Consider the following 8,198-nt stretch of genomic DNA (forward strand, 5'->3'; position numbering starts at 1 on the left):
AGCAGCAGCCGCGGGACCCGTGGAGCCGCACGGTTCATCAGCCAGAGCTGGGTTTGCAGCCGCGGGGCCAGCGGCAGACACAGCACCGGCTGCAGCCGCTCTGCACCTGGAGAGAGAGCAAAAACATTCAGCAAATAAAAGCTTAGCAATAGTTTGGAGAGCTCATGGTCAGTCTGTTGTGTTCCACTGGTAGAGCCCACCTTGACCTACTGAAGACAGCGGTTTGTTGAAGTCAACGGCATAGCCTTCAATGTCCTTGTGGTGAAATCAAGGAAAATTGTAGCCTCTAAGATTCACCAAGGAACAACTAAGAGAGCACCAATACGTTTACCAAACGCAACATACACAACAGAGAAGCAGTTTCTTTAAGTCAGCTGCTCTATGTGTAGGCTCCTTCCAGGTCTCCTCTATTCCAAAGTGGGTGTTTGGGACCGGCAGAGCACAGCACACACTCCAGTCACGATACTCCTATCAAAACACTTAAAGTGATGGCCGACAGCACTACAGATTCCAGTTCTCTGACTGGATGATGTTAAAAATCAGTTTACTTTTGGAGATTCAGTCAAGCAATGGCAATATTTTCGACTGGGATGCAAATCTTTCAGATGTGTAGTGCTGGACGGGTGTTCTCCAGGGACTTCCAGGCAATTCTGCCCCAGCTCGAACAAGAAGAATCCTAGACATGTTGTTATTAACAGCTGGAAATCTTTATTTCCCTGCTCTACAGAAGGAAGGATTCCAGCTTCTCCCTGATTCTCATCGTTACACGAAGTGGAAGCTTTGCACAGGGGATAGCTGTGCATGTTTTCACCTTGGCAGTTCTCCAGAGATTTGCTCCAAGACATAAAGAAATCACTCCAAGTCCGCAGGCAGTTGTAGATGATGTCGGATCGTTGTTGCTCCCCAGCAAGCCGCGGCAGCGCTCCTCCCCTTCCCAAACAGCCATGTCACCCGCCAACAAGCCACAAAACTTCTTCAGAGAAGTACAAACACAACTGACAAGGTTTGCACCAATTCACAGGCCGAGTGTTTAAAACCTGGGCAAACATCCAGCCCCTTTGGCAGCACTGAGCAAGCAAACCCGGGAGAAAGAGCCCAAGCAATGAGCACAGAAGCCTTGGCAGGCGGTGGCCGGAGCAGGACGGTGTCGGCAGGACCCGCCATGGCCCAACAGCCCCCAAATTGGCGCCAGGCCTGGGCACGAGAGCCCCGAGCCGGTGTTTGACATATCACCCGCGTGGTCACAGGCGGCTCCATTCACCTTGTGACCCTGGGTTACCACTTTGTCTGCTAAGAGAATAACTCTTCTTCACTTTCTCGAGTGCCTCGCCAGCTGGGGATGAAAACAACTCTGCAAAGAGGAGGGTTTGGGTGTTTCTTCTGATTGTCAGAGACACCTTTCAAGGTGCTTTATCTACCTACCAGGATTCTCCTGCACCACCTCACTATGTAAGAACGTATTTGATCTGCTGAGCTATTGCAGAGTTGGTTTTCGAGGTCTCCGAGGCAAAGCGTGACAGATAATGACGGCAGGATTTGGAGCGTGGGTTCAACAGTCTCATGTGAGATGATTCCGATTTTGCAGATGCAAAGTATTAGCTACGTTTTATAATCGCGGAGTTAATTTTTTTGCTAAGAGAAGCAAAGCCAGAGGAGGATTGGCTCCAAAGATGACACAGTGTGTGGTCTTTGCATTTGAAGAGCTCTGCACAGCACTCACTCACGTTACATCAATTACTTTAACAAAGTTAGGCTCAGAATAATATTTATAAAGCTAAGATCTGCAGACCTTTTTGCAATCACCTGGGTACAATCACCTCATTCACAAGAACTAGCTATAAATTATGCTAATCAGCAAAACATCCAGAAGATGAAGAGAGGTTTACTGTGTCATTTTAAATGGATTCCCTATGAAGAAAAAAATACAATGCTGAAGGCTTTGCTGTACACAGATGTCACGTTAAGCATCAACGCTGAGCACTCCAATGAAGCCAAATTGAAGTGGCCATAATTCCGCTCTCAGGCCGAGTCTGGAGGACACAGACACCGTGTCACCCGTGCCATCGCCCTTCTCGGTCTTTGCAAAGTCTTGCCTTTTCTAGAATCAAAGCAAAAGTGTCACAGGCTTCTCTGAATGCTGTTTTACAAACTAGTGCTTCTGCACCTTTTTGGCCCAGGTTTCTCTCTAATCAAGCGCAATTTCTCTGCTCTTCCCCTCGGTTCAGAGGGTGCTCTGCATTTTCTCTGCTCACAGCGCTTCCCCAGGTGTATTCAGATGTATAGCCAAGAACTACTTGTCGGCTCCTCACCCAACTTCTCTGCTCAGACGATGTCAAGTTCAGACTCCATGAAATTGGAATTTTCCAGGCAGAGGTTACAACACAAGTGCCCAGACTGTTGTACGATCCGAACGTTCCGCAGCCCGACACCTGTACCACGGCCATAAGGGCTTTGAACCATTCAGGAATCCACTTGTGTGTCAATTCTTTCTGGCTTCCACGAGCTTATTTGCACAGACATCACACAGTGATGATACTTGGCACACAAAGCTGCATTAACAGGAGTGATGTGCTGTCTAAAATTAACTATGTATTTGTTTGCTCTTCAGTTTCTATAGAACATGAGGAGTGATGCAGATGGTTGACAGCAGTGAGGTTATAGCGATAGCTGTAAAATGTGATGACTGTTATCAAACGCATCGTCTGGCTTACGATGGCAAGTAGCAATTAAAAAAAAGAAACAAGATAAAAGAAAGAAAAACATATTTGCAAGCTTACCCTGGACAGGCCAATTCGCAAAACAATTTTGTCATCACACGTCACAGATTATCATCAGGAAAATGAAGTTCAAAGGCAAACTTGACCTTAACATGAAGCACTGATGCCCACTTACCATCCGAAATAAATATCTTAAAGGAATATGTTCCAGGGCACTCACTTTGCATTGGGGAACAGGAACAGCAAAGGGCTTAAAGCCCGTTTTATACTAACGAATTTAATAAAATAAGATCACTACTTCAAACCTTAACAGACACTGGTTATCTGAAGCAATTACAGAGTAAATCTGTGAATAAATCTGAAACCTTTGCTCTTCACCAAGCCAGCAAAGCTCTCATATTCCTATTTCCTCCTCCTTCTGAACTGCCATGACCACAAGTCCAGACTTTTCACAGCTACCATGATTTACTGAGACCAGTTCTACTTAGTAAGGACCCTGGCAGGCCAAAGAGGAAAAATGAGTATATTTTATCTGAAGGGGCATGTCTACCCATTCACCAGCTGAAAATGAGGGGTTAATTCATTAGAAATGAGGACAGAGGAAAGCGCTGCTGCTTGGCTGGGCCTCCCGAGACGATATCCAGAGCTGCTGGAGGAGATGGACACTCAACCCTTCAACATCATGGGTTTCAAAATATCCATACGCTCCATCTACTGGGACACACGTTTTTTTACAGTAGGAAAACGTTAATTATAATCCAATGGGGAACATGTTTCTCTGTGTTGGTTTTTGATTTATATTTAATCTCTATCCTATACCAAAATATGTACATACATAATTAGCTTGAAATATTTAAGAACATTTCTTGATGTGGGATCCATCTGCAAGGAACATGATCCTGAGCACCAAGACTGATGTGAATATACTGACAAAGCATCAATATTTTCAAACACATTGACACTGCAGAGAGTATGGAATTCGGTAATTTACAAATGTCTATAACATTGGCAAGTTTACAACATGTAAGGCCTTCATCCTCAATTATGTCAAGTAAAATCATGTGCTGCACTTCCTCAGACATGACCAGACTTTGTACATAAACTCTTTCCCTTTGAAGAAATCAGAGCACGTTATTAGCTCAGATAATTTCTTAATGTAGTTAAACAGCCCTGTAATGTAAAAAAGACTGGAGAAGCAAGCAGAAATCGCTGCCTCACCGAGGAACTTAACCCCTATGAATATTTACTCATGGAGGACAGAACCGTTGGGTCACCGCGATGGTTCCCAGCAGAGGTTTGGGCTCCGGGGTCGGCAGAGCCAGAGGTCCCCAGCGCCCGTGGCTTCAACACCTTGAGAGAAAGGAGGACGGTCAACATTTCCATGAAGAAATCCAAAATCAAACCTACTTTTGGTGGTTCTCACTGCCACAGCTGCTCTGCAAACTGGTCTCACACAGTCTGAGGCAGAAACCGGGAATTCTCGGCTCTGCTGTGCTTCCCACCAGCCTGTCCCACTTTCTCTGGAATCCTTCTCTCTCCATTGATGCTTCTCTCCTGTTTAAAACACTGCCTTCTACGCTTCATCTGACCTAAATGGAGGCAAGATAGTCACCTTTTATCTTGATTTTGTTGTCTTATCTTGATTTTATCTTGACTTTTTCCATTTTCCTAGCCCACTGGCAAGCACCAGCAGCAATGACATCATCCCAGGGGGCGGCATCTATTCAGAGCAGCTCAGAGCCAGCAAAAACACTCCTAACAACACAAAAATAGTTCCTAATACATTTTCCTCCTTGGCAAAGGAACACTAGATTATATAAAAGGCAACAGAAATAGCTAGCACAGATACATGTAAAGTACTTTGGTATCAGTGGTGGCGCCTCATCGCCCTGGTTCACATCTGCAAACTGGAGATCTATGTTCTAGGTAGGTCAGATTTGTCTTAAACTGAAGTTGAGGAGAAAGGTACCGATCTAGGGTCCAGGCACCACAGAGGGAACCACGTCCTTTGGGAATTAAGGGAGACCGAATGGCCAGAGAAAGTCTGGGAACTGAGTCGGGCAAGAGTTGGGGTGGGGGAGAAGAGAAATTCGTGTGGATTCCTGAAAGTAAACTGTCAATGCACAATGATGTTGTTTCCTGGTCGGAGTTGCCACTTCATCAAGAAAATACTCTTTCCTATAGCAAAAGTGACAATTCTTCAACTTCAAGGAAACAAATACCCTGGAGTGCGGAACGTTAAGTCCCTAAACAAACTCTACCCATGCAAAAACCAAGTAACTACTGTACTTGATGAAGGGGAACCTTCCACTGGGTCTGGAACGGATGCGATCTCCACCTCGGGAGTTCGGAGGGCAGGACTTCATTCATTCCTCATGCTACTTCATTATAATCATGATGTCTGGCCCAATGACAGATAAGACAGGGCACCTGGGAAATCCTCAAATGACAATATAATTCCACCTAAAAAGACCTAAGTGAGTATTTATTGTCAGTAGCAATGAATGAGAAACGGGGTTTCCCAGTAACTGTACTGGTACCCGCCTGAGCTTTCCCATGACAGACACACACTGGGCTTGTGCCAGGTACAGGGACAGCTCGGCCCACGGATCCGGCGCCAAGCGAGCACGGCCGCTGGGTCCTGGTCCCCCACCGGCACCCCCCATCGCTTCTGGGGCTCCAGCCACCCTCCTGAGCCAGGCTGCAGCAAACTCTGTTTCTTTCTTATTAAAATAATTGCTTTTGATGATGTGGCATTTTGCCACAAAAATGACTAAGTGAAAAGATGGCTAACTGTTCGGATTCCTTTTTTTTTTTAGTGAAACTGCAGACAGCAACAGATCTTTTCTGTATTACAAGAACATCAGCTCAAAAGGCCTGAGTGTAAGCAAGCATACTATATGAAAGAACTTTTCATTTATCTAAAATTGAATCACTACGAAAAGTTTAGGTTAGATCAAGTACCAGCTGCATAAATCCACTGTTCCCCTATTTACAGGTACTAAACATTTCTCTTAGAAAACATACACAGTTACAATTAACACACCAACACAAAAGCTAAACAACAGGTATTTGCCAAAAATACCTTACAGTGAGGCCTTCAGCAAACAAAAGCTTAGAAATACAGTTTGCAGATTTCTCCTTGGAACAGACAACAGTCAGTGGAGTAATGTGACTCATGGGAAGGAAGGCTGAGATTTGTAAAACATCAATATTGTATGTCCTCCCTTAGCCCCCTTGGGCTGTGGAGGCAGAAGTGTCCGACTGCAATATAACTTCAGAAAAATAAATAATAACTGTTTTAAAACAGTAATGTGAAAAAGTTCAGTATGTGCCAAGAGTAATGGGACGGAGCAGCGGCCATCGGCGGTGGCATCAGGCCTGTGCTGGGGGTAGGGGAATGGAATAGTGACTGCATCTACAGCAGCAGGTCGTTAGTGAGCAGAATTTAATGGGCTCGCAAACTACATCTTGTTTTCTTGAAGAGGAACGTACCACTGGACTGCAAACCCAGACTGCTGGAAAAGAGCTGTATTTTGTCTGAGATGACAGTCGGAAAGAGATGCCATAATCAGCAAAACCAGAGTTGAGAGGTCTCTCATAAAGATGCAAACTGAATACAGTTATATGCTGACTTGAATTACAATTACACGTACACTGCAGAAAGTTTTAAGACCTATTGTAAAACAATTTCTACACAAAAAAAAAGACAATTGTTGTTCCAACTCTGCTCATTTCTTCAGGCTCATTAAAGAAACAGAGACAAAACACAGGCTTTGATCTCGGGCATTGCTACAAGGCAACTGTACATTTCAAATGAGACAGATTCATTCCTAACAAAAGAAAGCCCCTCTGTGCATCGGCTCAGTCCCTGCCGTTCCCCACTGCTCCAGCGCTTACCTTGCACCGGCAGGTCAAATCTTTGGAAGGAGTTTCTCAAAGGCACTCAGACATTCCATGTTAACTGTTGGGCTGCAACAAGCAGCTGCAAAACTCGCTGATTTATTTCCCCATTTCGCGTGCATGCTGAATCCCTGAAGAAACCCCATGCAGGAAAAAAAAAGTGGGGGGGGCAAAACAAGCCCAAAAGCCACAGCAGAAGCACCTTGAGCAAAACACAACAAACTTTAGAAGGGAAGCGGAAAGGAAACGCAGCGGCAGCTCCAAGTTTGGATGCGGAGCGGGACGGCTCCCCGGGCGGCTCTGCCTAAAGGTGCCTTTCCAGGCAGCATTCGCCGCGCGTCCCGGCTCCTCGGAGCAGATGGAATTCACACGTTATTCCCCAAGAGCAGCGTTCCCAGCCCAATCAGGAGCCAGCGCTCACAAGCCAAGTGCTTCCCAGACTCTGTTCCAGTTCTCAATAGCTACAGCACAAGATGAATGACTCAGAAAATGAATAAGCAGGGAAAATAAAACACGCCTCTCTCTCGGCAGAGGCGCAGGCAGGCGGTTCAGCTCTCGGTACTGAGCGCTGCTTTCAAGTCGAATGCACCTGCTTTTTGCCCTAGATGCTGATTATATTTTCTATATCTTTAATTTGTGGTGAGCAACTTCATCTTGGGTTACAAGTCCCAATAAGAATTAAATCTCTGTGCTTTATTTCCCTTCAGTCTTAAAAAATAACATTACAGCCTTTTTTTTACTCTTGCGAATGTATGTGTGCTCTTCCAGATAACTCAAACTCCTCATGCCATCGTCTGCTGAATACATACATAAATATTAGTGAGATTGAGGCCTAAATTTAAAGATCCTGTTGCAAATGATATAAAAAGAAGAAAAGTTCATTTCAAAACTGTCTCCTAAACAGGTTAATGTGTCCTCTGGTCTTGTCTAAAGTTTACCAGGTAACTTTAAATTACAACAGAACAAATACATCTAAGAAACAAACACATTAATGACAAGTCCCAACTTTCAGGCAAAGTCCAAGTGTGACTCAAAACCTGGCCAAACGGAACCAGTAAACTCTTTGCAATTTCTTTGCTTAGGTCCATAGCACCCATCGCATCCCAAAAGCACTTTGAGTACAACTCCTCAGCTCCATGCCCGGCTCTTGCGACCGCTGCGGCCGAGCAGCAAAGGGTGATCTGCTGAACAAGGGAATTTACCGGTGCAAACAGTCGCGCAGCCCCAGCAGGTTCAGCTGGAACACAGCGGTGCATGGTGAGCGTTCCAAAACACGCTGGAATTCCCTTGGTTTTACAACAGAAGAGACTAGGAGGTGACACTGTTTAATGTTTCCCTAGGCCGGCTCTCACTGCAGCCTACCTACAATGTTTTTATTGCTGCCACTCAGAAGTTAACCCTGGCTTAGCTGAAGACTCACGGCAGTCAGACAAGCGGACAAGTCAGTAAAAGCATTTGGGGTGAGAGGCGTTCCCCCAGGTCCCCCGGCACGTTCCGATCTTTGGCTGTGGCTGTAAATTGATCCTTTGCATTCCTGCCTGACACATGAACTGTGAAACACTCTTCAGGGATATTCCC

At 45.4% G+C, this 8,198-nt stretch overlaps 1 protein-coding gene across 2 annotated transcripts in view; it reads right to left on the reverse strand.

The window, feature by feature from the left end:
- The window catches only part of DAB2IP (DAB2 interacting protein), a 146,314-nt gene extending 139,235 nt beyond the window's left edge, over positions 1 to 7,079 (reverse strand). For both annotated transcript variants that reach the window (XM_065035519.1, XM_065035516.1), the window contains exon 1: positions 6,618 to 7,079. The gene's annotated coding sequence lies outside the window, so the exon portion shown is untranslated. The remainder of the gene's footprint in view (positions 1 to 6,617) is intronic.
- Positions 7,080 to 8,198: the final 1,119 nt, after the last annotated feature.

This window comes from Columba livia, chromosome 19, assembly GCF_036013475.1.
Source record: "Columba livia isolate bColLiv1 breed racing homer chromosome 19, bColLiv1.pat.W.v2, whole genome shotgun sequence".
Classification (NCBI taxonomy): Eukaryota; Metazoa; Chordata; class Aves; order Columbiformes; family Columbidae; genus Columba; species Columba livia.